Source organism: Microchirus variegatus (assembly GCF_963457635.1).
Source record: "Microchirus variegatus genome assembly, chromosome: 2".
Taxonomy (NCBI): Eukaryota; Metazoa; Chordata; class Actinopteri; order Pleuronectiformes; family Soleidae; genus Microchirus; species Microchirus variegatus.
The window spans coordinates 31,685,257-31,698,528 of NC_139803.1; positions in this window are offsets into that span (position 1 = coordinate 31,685,257).

Genomic DNA, 13,272 nt, shown 5'->3' on the forward strand with positions numbered 1-13,272 from the left:
TATCCTGGTTCTAAAGGCTGTTGCAGTCGTGGCATTGAGGCATTTATCAAATGTTATGATAGTTCTAATTACATATTGATTAAAAATATACTGTATGCCAGGCCTTCTCACTCGTGGTCCTGGGGAGCCACTGTCCGGCATGTTGTAGGTGTTTCCCTGCTCAAACACACCAGATTCAAATGGTCAGCTCGTCTGTGGATTTTGTAGCAGGTTGAGTCCAGAGGAGCAGCTTCAAGATGCATTCAAGAAAACATGTAAATTCCATCACTACTGCAACACTTTTTGGATTTTTTTTATTTTTTATAAATGCAATCGCTGATAACTAATTTACTTTTTTATAATCAAGCAAATACTTGAATACGCCCAAGTATATGGCTATGTACTGTGTTTGCACATTACATAAACATAATACTGCTATATACCTGAACCTTTGTGATAATGAGGAAACTATATTGAAGTACATATGTGTGTGTGTGTGTGTGTGTGTATATATATATATATATATATATATATACATATATATATATATATATGTATGTATGTATATATATATTTCGTATATATATATACATAATATGTATATATATATATATATTATATAGTGATACTGAATTATTGCACAGCCCTAGTAAAAATATGTAGATATTATTTATGGGCCACATTACTCAGCCCTAATAAAAGACTAAAGCCCAATTTCCAGGCAGATCACGGCCAAAAAAATGTTTCAGTGATTTACGGAGGAGGAGGAGGGAGAATGATCTGTGCTGCTGATTTGACTGTTTCACTCCCTCACTTCAAAGTTAAAAGTGTCTGTGTCAGCATCACTTCCCATAAAGGGCTTTAGGAAATGTAAAGACAACAAACATTTCCTGTGCAGAGGTATCTCTTTCTCTGTGTGTGTGTGTGTGTTAGTGTATCACAGGGGAAACCATGGAGGGGAAATGGGGGGGGGGGGGTCAAAGGTCGTTGACTAGCCCATCAAGACGAGCCCTGTTGAGATGATAATGTTTTGTTTATCAATAGAGGAATTATGGGCACTTCACCTTTTCCTTCCGAAGCTGCAGAGCGAAAACAAACGAGGTAGAGTCGGCACACTTTCTCCATTGCCACAAAACAACCTTTAAACAAACAATCGCAGGGTTCCTCATGATAAGATACCATCATATTCACGAAACCAACAATATCACGATACAACGATTCTGCGATCAATTTCCATGAAAAGTACAGGATTTCTCTGATTATTCACAACATAGAGAACAGAGTGCATAAAGTCTACGTATTGAACGTGGGTGGAGCATCTCTTCATGTAGCTTTCTCCACCGCTATCCTGCTGTAAACCTCTTGACGATTAATTTAGTAATTGATTTATTAGAACAAGTGGTGTAACCCTAATTGATATTGCTTCATAATTTGCACAAGTTTATATTTATTGTGTATAATTTGTTAATTATAGACAGAATCTTCTCTTTTTTCCCCGACAGGGTGATTAGCCCCACCTGGTGGCGAGCCCATAGATGGCCACCACACACATAATACTGTATATATGAAGTTATTCAATCCCACTTTTTGGATTAGATAACCACCGTGTCATCATTAAGCTCATTAAGCTAAGCTATAAACACACTGGACTGTGTTTTAGTTTGGCCGTTTAAATAGACAGATGGACCGAAATCCTGCTGCTTATTTTCGCTCATTTTTATCCAGAACATTGTACCAAAAAAAAAAAAAAGAGAAAGAAAGATTTTGTGATTTAGGTTTGTTAAATCTGCAGTGGAACCTGTTTTCAGGCTTTGCAGTGGCCAGCAGAGGGCAGTGTGTATGTGTCACAGAGGGCAACATCATCCCTCGTGCTGTTTGTTCCACATCGTGCTCAGAAATGATCAAGCACTCTTCATCTGCGTCGTCACTTGTGCATGAATCACATCCTTGTAGCATCCTTATATTTTATATAAAGACAGTGAAGCTGTTTTTATATATGAAAGAACATACGCATCTGTCTTTGTTTTTGTCCACAAACCAAAATGATTCAGTTTCAATGACGGAACAGAGAAACCAGACAAAGAGGTTGCTGGTTCAAACCCCAGAGCGTCTGGGAATCGTTAGGCGAGGAAAGTCAATAGTGTCCTTGAGCGAGTGAGCGAGCAGGGCTGCGAGCTGGTGCAGCTCCTGTGTTGTTGTGGGCAAGTGTGTTCACTCACTCACTCACTCACTCACTCACTAACTAACTCTGACAACCCTCCTCTTTCAGATCAAGCTCTAAACTTCCACACGGTGGCTGAACAATGATAAGCATTTGTGATAAAGTGATGTTTTTTAACTGTCAGTGAGTGAGTGAGTCTGTTTGTGAGTGAGGGAGTGAATAGGCGTTTGTGTCTGAGTGAGTTAATACTGTTTTTAAATGAGTGAGTGAGTGAGTGGGTGAAGGTGTGTGTTTGAGTGAGAGAATGGATGTTTGCATGAGTTAATACTGTAATAGCGTGTGAGTTAATGGGTGTTTCTGTGTGAGTGAGTGAGTGAGTGAGTGAGAGAATTAGTGAGGGAGTGAATAGGTGTTTGTGAGTTAATACTGTAATAGTGAGTGAGTGAATGGGTGTTTGTTTGTGAGTGAGTGAGTGAGTGAATGAGTGAGGGAGTGAATAGGTGTTTGCGTGAGTTAATACTGTAATAGCGTGTGAGTGAATGGGTGTTTCTGTGTTAGTGAGGGAGTGAGTGAGGGAGTGAATACATGTTTGTTTGTGGGTGAGTGTGTTCGAGTGAGTGTGTGACTTGGTGAATGTGTGACTTGGTGAATGTGTTTGTGTGTGAATGAGTGAATATGTTTTGTGAGTGAATGAGTGAATATGTTTTGTGTGAGTGAGTGTTTGTATGTGGGAGTGTGTTTGTGAGTGAGTTAATATGTTTGAGTGAGTAGTTGAATGTGTGAGTGAAAGAGCGAATATATGTGTGAGTGAGTGAGTGAGTGAGTGAGTGAGTGAGTGAGTGAGTGAGTGAGTGTTTCTCTTGTGTTTGGAGTGAATGTGCTGCTCACAGATGACAGAGTGTCTGTCAGCAGCAGCAGAGCAGCAGATGCTGCCGAGACAGAGACACTGAGGAAAAGTCAAACTGCTGTAGAACACTGAAGATCAGGAACCAATATCACATAATAAAAAATATTGTGTCACAATATTACTGAAAAAAAAAAACTCCAACCAATTAGATGATTTTGTCCAAGTCGTTGAGCCCTGACACTGTCATGCAGGTTTTCAGGTGAGTTTCCTTTAAGTGAGTCGGTGGGATTTACTGTGTCACACTTCACTGGAGCACACACTGCTGTTATTAGACATGTGAACACTGATTCTGTCAGACTGCAGACCACCAGCTCCAGCTACCACCAACTGAAGCTTCAAAACTCGTAAATACAAAAAGAAATTGTTTAATGCAGGGCTGCAAAGACTATTTTGTCAATTAATTGGTTAAAAGAAATCATTAAAATGGAATCATTTTGGTTTGTGGGCAAAGCACGACACACGATGAAGCTTGAAAAACCGGCTAACGTGTAACAGTGTTGGATAACGGCAATCCTTTCTGTTTTATTGAGATGTATGTTGAGGCAATGGTTCATTCTCACGCGCGTCTTTCACTCGGTGGGCCGGTCGGTGTGTATGTACCTCAAACTGGATACACAATGATGATTTAGTGAGCCATTACCAGCAGCTTAATCAAGCTGCAGGGTACTCAGCTGAATGAGTGAATGTAAATGTACTCAGAGATGTGATGTCAGACGAACAGATGGGGTTGAGGATGCGAATGAAATCATCTATCAGTGCACGTGTCACTTCGTATCACAACATCAATGTTTAATACGTTCTCTGGAGAGGAAAAAAAAAAGACATCGAGTGACTACAATGAGTATAGTAATGTACTGTGTTTTGATCATGGTGACAGTCATAGCTACTGTGTACTCTGGGGCTGAAACAATTCATGGATTTTGATAGTCGATCAATGGGTTTGATTGTTTTGTTTTCAAGAATTAAAACAGGTTGAGAACATCATTTTCAGGTTATATCAACATTTTTGGACATTTTTATGGAGCAAGCAATCAGTCGATGAACAAAAAGTACATTTTTGAGCCTTTGCAGGCACAACATTGGTTAGGTAGTTATTTAAAAGGAAAGATAAAAGAAAAGGACTTGTTTTTTAATATAGTGAGAGCAACTGCCTTGAAGCAGGTGACCAAAGCTTGGAAACAACCATATACACCCAAATTAAGAGCATGGGTATTAACGACACAACAGTTTATAGATGGAAAGACTAACCAAATAGGGAACAAATACATATTTGTAATAAGTTACACTGTAAAGAAAGGCTGATAAAAACAGTGGAAATATTTACTCAAATTAAAGAGATGAACTAAATGATCCTCAGCCCAACACTAACACTATGGAGCACAAAAACAGAAAATATTCACATTTAAGAACCAGAAAATGTCATTTAATTATTTAAAATAACACTCCAAGATGAAACAATTATCAACACAGCGGATGATTAAGTCAAATGACTCGTCTAATAGCAAGAAAAATGGATGCAGTGTGTGACAAACTTCAGTCAAACATGTGATACATTTCTGTTTCACAGAACAGGCATAAGACAAAGAGTTGAGTTTTGTTTGTAGAGCGTGTTTGCCATGAGGTCATGTGATGCGATCACGAGCGACAGTGTCGTTGTGAGCCCGGTCGTTCCTCAGAAATGACATTTATTTATTTGTTGCTCTGCGAGGGAGGGGAAGGCAAGGAAGCAGCTCACAGTTCACGGTCATGCTAGACTTAGGCTGAGCTGAGGGTGTGTTGTGCAGAAGGAGTCAACTTGTAGACAGTTTAAGTCATCTCCAAACGATATAACAGAAATTAAATTCAATTAAAATCTCCCTAGAGGAGGGAAAGCGATTATAAAGCTTTCTAAAAAATTAGCAGAAATATGGAGTTTGAGGTTTTAGAAACACAATTTCATCTCATGAGCTTTGCGCAGAGTGTATAGAAATGTAATCAGACTAATGTGTGACTGAGTCTCTCACATGACATGTTCGCAGATGATGCACGCTCCTCACATGTTGCACTGATCTCGCAATACGCCGTTACAAAATGACACTGGTAAACAAAGGCTTACGCTGAATTGATTTGATCCCCTCGTAGTCATCTGACAGTATAACAGTGCTTGGCAGCTTACCAGAGTCGTCGTTAAGCTGCTAACGGTCAGCTGACTGAGTTACTGCAGCGAATCAGTTTCCATTTCGATAAAGACAACTATCAGTGAAATACTACAGTGACAATATGCGTTTCCTCAGTGTCAGCGGCAGAGAGGGGGAATTCTGCTTGTGTTGCAGAAAATGTTTTTTATGGGCCCTTGAAATCCTTGAGTTTGTAAATTTGAAAAAAAGGTTTTTGAATTTTGTGCAAAAAAAGAAGTTACGTTGATATTTAGGGAATCGTCTCCCCTTGTTTGTTGCGACGCCACCTACTGTTTCATGCCCTGCTGTGTCTTAAGCTGTGTGAGCACATTCAGTCCTTGAATTTTAGGGCATTGGTCATGGAAAGTCATTGAATAGTCCTTGAATTTGATGTCAACTACGGTGTAGGAACCCTGTATCAGGTACAGAGTCCAAGTTCAGGGGAAAGTTTACTGGAAAGTTGATTTGGGAATTATGAAGATCGAGAATACTCTCCACTCTGGCTGTTGCTATTACTCAAGAAAAAGCACCAGGGGGCGTTATAAGAGTCAGAGATGTTCAGTCTATCAAGTTCTGGCAATATGTCGGTCGATGTCTTGAAACTTGAAGCTTTTCCTGCCAACATGGCGGCGTTAACAAAGTCACATGTGATGTCTGGAGCTCTATAGGATGTGCGTATATTGGTATTTCAACTGCAAATCAACACGTCCACAACTAGGACTGTACTGTGTGTACGACTTATTAAATTTCACCCCCAAAATAGACATAAGTAAAGAAAACTGTAAAAACTACAGCTTTGACAACATTGAAACTCATAAGTGGGGTAATTACAACACCGAGAACACACAATAATTGTTCGGAAAAACACTGGCACAAAGAGGAGCTCATTCACATTCCTTTTAGGGCAGAAATACCACGTGATACCAACTTGACCTTGAGTGTTTTTTTTTTCTCCGCTCACACAAAAGTCTGTCTCAATCCAACTGTGTGTGTCAGCCAAGCATTTTCACCTCCTCCATTTTCTTTCCGCGAGTGCAGGAGAACACTGAGTTAATGTGACCACAGCATGAGCGCGTACGTGCACAGACTGCCGTACGACTACAGGTAATCGTAACGACGCCTCGGCCTCCGTCGGGGTTGACGCGGACCGCGGTCGTTCACAAAAACGACGCTCATGGTGGAGCCGCACGTGTCGTTCCATTTCTGTGCCGGCGTCGTCTCTGTTACATTTCCCCGAGACAATTTTTTCCCTGAGAACATAATCAAGTTGTTCTTCTCCAAATTAAATCTGTAGCTAGTTTGTGACCTGAAATACGCCCTCATCCCCTCAGCAATACTCACTGCTCAGTGGTGAACGCTGTCGCGTGCGCACACACACACACACACACACACACACACACACACACACACACACACACACACACACACACACATACACACATACACACATACACACACATACAGAGGGAATTGCGAGAGACTATATTCTGATAGCTCCTGCAGTGATGTGTGCGGGCAGCAGAGTAACAAGAACCATCTGCTCTCCTCTTCCTCTTCATCTTCCTCACCCTGTCTCCTTAATTTCTCCTCAGTCCTTTATTCCCGATTGCTATTATTATTATTATTATCATCACAGTGCCTCGCTTTCTCTTCCTGTTCCAGCAACAACAACAAAGACGATGCTGAAGAAAGAGAATAACACACACACACACACACACACACACACACACATACATACACAAGACACAAAGACAAAATAAACGCCTACACATGGACAGAAACAGAAGACGGACGCCTACACATGCAGACACCGAGGTGTAGTTAAAGCACGACCACACACATGCACAAAGTAGACAATCACACTCATGCACAGCTGCTAATGAAGGTTGTTCCCAGTCAAAAAGGAGGGAGCAGGATTCCCTCACTGATTGATGACTCATCCGTCACACCGATAGCCGTCACTGTTTGTGCACCATTACTCGGCCGTGGACCGTGTTACAATTATCGCCACACTGCTGCAGACGCAGCCGCCCCTCTGAGCGGATTCTCGACGCAGGGTTCGACGGGCTTTAAAATCACCAAGTGAAAAGTCCTACCGCTGGCGTAGGTGCGCGTTGGCATCCTAATGAGTTGTACGCCACATCCTGACATCTGGCACAAGGACAAAAGGACGCTACGTGTACTGCAGCAGCAGCAGCAGCAGCACAGCACTCTACGATCTCTGACTACAAATTGTATCATTGTATGAGTAAAAAATTAGCATTCACGAAATTCCGTGCGTTTTCCTTAACCGGTTTACGGAACAATGCTACAATGAGTTGTCGTAAGCGTATGACAAAAAAACATTGACACAGAAATGACTTTTGATATTTTGCATTGTTACACAAATGAAACAATGCTAATGTTTACTAATATAGAATAGTAAACGTCCTGCTGTATGGACAAGCTAAGCTAGCGTAGCGTTGAATGATGCTACGTTAGTTCCACTCATTGTTGATAACATAAACAATCCAGGCATCGCTCCTATTTCTGCTTTCGTGACTAAAGCTAGCAGCACCTGAGCAACAACTTTAGCATACTTTATTTCCTATAACTCCTCACCTAATGTTGCATTCCAGTTTTAGTCAGAAGACGGAAGTTCCTAGTTGGAAGTTTCAACTGGAATTTCCCCTCAGGTTGGAATTTCCAACTCAGGGAAGTCAGAGCAACCTCTCAGGATTCCAAAATGGCTACCACTTGCGTCAAAAGTGAAAAGACTCCGCTACTTTCACTGTTAACTGGATTTCTATCACATTAAGTCAGTCCGTAAACATGTTGCAACATTGTTTTTGTGTGTTGAGCGTTGTTATCAACTGGTAATTGCTAACAAGGGTTAGCTTCCAGTTGAAGTAACTCCCTGTTGTGACTTCCGTCGATGTAAATGGAAGACACCATTACTACCCCGTCTCTTTTTAAGGGACAGTCTTGGCCCCCTAACTCTACCTAACTTCAGGCACAACTTGCTTTAGCACACTTAGCTTTCTTTTATAGTAGTAGACACTTAAATAATATTTTAGAAATGTCATTGTTTGCGCAATTATTGTTAGATTAGTAGAATAATCGTGAAAATAATCCACATAAACATGTCTCTGTAAAACACACACATTGTTGACACACTGTGCAGCTTTGTTTGCCAAGTGGGGCTTGTTGTGAAACAAGGAGATGGCCAGCTCCGGCTCTGATGTTTGGAAAAGGTGTAAACCGCTAAAAACAACTTGCCATTTTGTGTTTTCCTGTGCACAAATTGAATTGTGAAATTTCACCCAGAACAGAAAAAACAGCCCCCAAAGGCTTGCCCTGAGTGATCTATAAAGTAACATGTTGTGCAGATCCATTAAGTGGAAGCAAACAAACACATTTTGGTTGCTTAACTTACTTAAGGAGTCGTTTATCAGGTCGAGCAACGTAGAAATGCTACATATTGTATCTTCAAAACAATCCTGGTCAGATTTAATCCCTGGCCAGTAGGGGGCTCATTTGGTTTCAAAGGTCCCAACAGCGAAAACACTCTCCCCTCTCCCTCTCTGTGTCTTCACTTTATTGCATTTTAGTCGTTAAGGCAGTTCACAAGTGATGATTCATCACTCACACGGTAACACACACACACAGTAACACACACACACACACACACGCCCAGCTGCGCGCTAGCTAGAGGCCATTCCCACCTCCAGCTTCATAGAACCCGCTGATGATGGCTCTCCACAGAATAGCTTCAGGGTCATTCCAGAGACCTCTCTGTGCACTCAGGATCATCACAGACTCAAATTTGAGCTCAGCTTCTTTTACTCTCACACTGACACACACACAGACACACACACACCCACACACACACGGTACTACATTTTGATGCCAATTACCCTGTGAGATTGAAGAATGAAGTGTTGCTCCAAGCAGAAACGCATACGCAGGCAGACTTTGGTTAAACTCATCATCAGCTGAGGCTGGATTTTTTTTTGAACCTTTTAGAATTCACACATGTTCATGTAGAAAGTGTTGAGTATAAACAGAGCATTTTTCCAATAAACTCGCAATAATTTGCCATTTATCACTGACGAAGAGTGAGAATGGACATGGATTTAATTTACGGGTGCGGTAGGAAGTTCATCATTGCGAACAAATGATTATTTTCATTGTTTCAGTTATTAAGTAATCGATGACGGTAGTTTTCATCCGAAGTTATCGTAATTTATAGACTTCCCTTGGCAAAGAAAAATAAAAGAAAACGCTGAATGTGTGGAAAAAAAAAACAATAAACAGGATGTGACTATTTAAACATTTTCCTGTAGCAGGAACTGAAGTCAGTTAAAAACTGGGTCAGAGATTCACACTTTATTGTCTCTCCCTCTTCCTTCAGACACTCACGTTAACTCAGTTTGTGTTACATTTGTCACAAACACAACCGACCTGTTCCTGTGTCAAAGTAAAAGCAGCTTCCTGATACCATACATTCTTATTTTAAACACGTGTTATTGTGAAATATGTGCAGCAGGGATGTGAATCTTTGGTGTGGCTCACGATACGATTCTGATTCTTCGGGTCACGATTCGATTCATACGGTTCTCGATTCAAACGATTCTTGATTCAAAAATGTATGGAATGCATAGTTTGTTATGGCAAATTATGGCATCACAACAAACAATACAGTTCGTATAAGATTCTGTGATAATGTGATGATCACACAAAGGCAAACTTAAGACAAAAATTAACATTTATTTATTCAAAACAAATAAAAACTTGCTGTACAAAAAAATAACTTGCATAAATAAAAGCTTAGGCTAGCTGCCCTTTTTCTCCCAGAAGTTACACAAATAAACTGTACACCAATAACACAAACTGGTGTTTTGTGTGGTTTTTCAAAAAAGAAACTTAAAAAAACAAAAAACTTTAATCGATTTTTGAAGTTTATGAATCGATTCAGAATCGTGGATGATCAGAATCAGGATTCCTATGTGAATCCATTATTTCCCCCACGCTTAATGTGCAGCACCAGAATCTGGAGTATTCACAGTAGAATTTGACCAATCTGAATTTGTCTGGTTCTCCAATCGTTATTTTACAATTGTGCTGCACTGCAATTATATACCGTATTTTCAATGAGTATTCAACTCAGATTAAATGTGTGACTTGAAAACTCACCAACGCACAATACAGTTGTGTATATCGTCCCATGCCAATTAGCACTTTTTACGAAGTTGTTCGTAAACTTCCTAATTTGTAATCACTGCCCAATAAAGAAATGGCAAATATGTTCAAAACAGACATGAAACACGCAGTCTACCGATGACGTTCCATTAGGGTTGCCAGGATTAATCGACTACTGACAGTTTTCTTGTTTTTTCTTTGAATAATTGCGCCATATAATAATGAACTCGTTAAAACTAAACAAGGTTTTTTCAATATTATCCGACGTTTTATGGACCAAACAAGAACTCATTTATTCGGCCTATCGATGGGACAATACCGCTTTTTTGTGTCCGATACCGATATCACAAAGTCAAGTGTCTAACGATACTGCGATATTAGTCTGATGCAGTCATTTTAGACCATAAATCTGTTAAAAACACATTTGTGTAACAAATATTGTTCTCTCAAAAAGAAGAAATAAACAGCCCAAATATGACATTTTTATTTCCATTTTTACAGTCTGTGCAGTCAAGCATGCGATGTGTAGGATTTCACATTTCTATCTATCCGATATCTGACCCAGTGATTATTATTTTGTCCTACCTCATGGTCTCTCTAATTTAAAGTGTTTTATGATTTTCAAACTGCAGAACACAGCAGGAGCTCCACACTTTGACAGTGCTGGCGTTTTTTCGTGAGGGTCTGCCGTGTCAGAAACAGTTGAACGCAGCATGTGGCGTTGACAGGCTTTCAACGATGCCACTTAACGTGCGTTGTCCTTCAGGTTCTTCTGCTGCAAAGTGCCTGCTCACACTCACTGGTGAAAAAAACAGGTAAATAACACCAGCTCCTAATAAGGAGGAGAACATGTTTCTGTTCATTTCCTCCAACCCTCGCTACCCACTCCGAGAGGTAATATCGACCAAGATTTTTGAGTGGAAAATTGCTGTGGTGGAAATGAATAGTTGTAGATGAGGTAATGCTGCGCCGTCCTGTCTTAAACATGAAAGCCGTTTCTCCGTTGTGTAACAGATGTCTTGTACTAGATTCTTGCAGCAGCTATAATTAGAGTTGTGTGAAAAAGAGTTAAATATTTATGTGTACACAACTTCATCTTCCCTCGCTCATTATGTTTTGACAGCAAGCGCCCACACGCTCCTCGAACACATCCGTCTTGATGTGGTTGATGTGTCCGTTTTTTTTTTTTTACCGGACATACTCGGGGAGTTTGGAGTTTGTTGCATCCATTAACCATCCAGAAATACTCATCTCCATATCAGTCTTGGAGCACTGTATTGAGTTTCGACAGTTTTCGAAATTTCTCTCTCTTGTTTGGCCAAATCATCCGCGGTTCTAAAAACCCACAGTACATTACCTCAGCACCAAACATGAGACGCAGCATTTAGCAGCTAAAGAGCCAGAATTCTCCCACCGCAGGAGTTCATGTAAGAAGAAAACAGAGTTGCCTCCATCATATATCAATGTTGTGTCTGAAGATTATTCCCACTAGCCCCAAGAGTTGCCAAAAAAAAGGAATGAGTCACGGCTTACAGATGCAGTTACGGTTGACACCGAGCGCTGAGGTTAAGTGAACGTTTAATTTTAACTTGGAAGTGTTTGCTTGTTGACTTCATTAGTGTAAGTGAACGGGAGGAGGTTACAAAAATGGTCGGGCAGGTCTTTAAATGATGACGCCTCAGGCCACAGTTTATCATGATGTCACAAAGTAGGCTTTGTCTACGTGGTATTTCAGGAATGCATCGTAAACCGTAACTCAAGCAATGACAACATGCACTTTGTATATTTTAGTTAGTCTCTTCAGTTTTCCCCCCATGTGCTCGTATCAGAGTGGAAAAGTCATTTAAAGTAATGCAGTACTTGGAATTCAGCACTAGGGGTCGACCGTTTTTTTTGTGGCCAAATATCAGCCCAGTTTACAGGTTTTACCTTTAACAGTACCCAATGGTACCTTTTTTGCGTACACTACTCACAGTAAACAGCTGTTCCTTCATATCCTTTCCTTCTTTTAAGTGATAGTTGAAGATAATAACTAGTGCTGATTGTTAAAATAAGTCTCTATATTAACCCTAACCTTTAAAAACTGACGCACACATACGCAGTACACATGTACGCTGGTTATTTATAGCACTGCTCCTTCCGTTTGATAAACAGACCGTTCCAGTTCGACCGTAGACGTGCTTACGGCGCTAAAGGAGCTAATGGAGCTAACTGGTAAATGGTGCCTGAACTGCGTTATTTTGGAAACTGATTTTTTAACAATCGGGAGTCACGCAAACGTGATGTCATGCGCATCTTTTTTTTTTCCGGTCAGCTGTCGTGGAAACGCGTCTGTGAGTGCATGAGAGCTACAGAGAGAAATGCAGGGTCCTTAAAGTGCGTTGAGCTTAAAGTGACAAAAAAAATATATTAATAATATAATCTCTGTAACCCTGTTGACGTGCCCAGCACTAATAATAACTCTTCCTTTTTTTAATTTTGCATGAATCAAACGCAAAAAATGCTTCCATTAGATGTCAAAACGGATGTTGAAGCGTACAACCATCAACCAGATATAGTAGTTATTTTAATAGGAGTAGTTGTCGTAGTTCTTTTTATAAGTTACACTTTTTATTGCGCTTAACTGACACTACAACCACCTCAGTTGCACCCGGGCTTAATGAGAAATGAATTTTCCCGGCGAGTGTAAATCTCCCCCCGACGCTTTCACACATCTCCTCAAATACCTGTAGGTGACAAACGACTACAGCTGTGTTTTCCAGGTTGTCAACTCCTATTCAGCGTTTACCGCAACACTGGTTGTAGTGATGCCAGTCTGTGTTTAACAAGCGCGCAGCTATCATGACACCTGGGCCTCTTCTTTCTTTTTTTTTTTTGCGTGTGTTGTT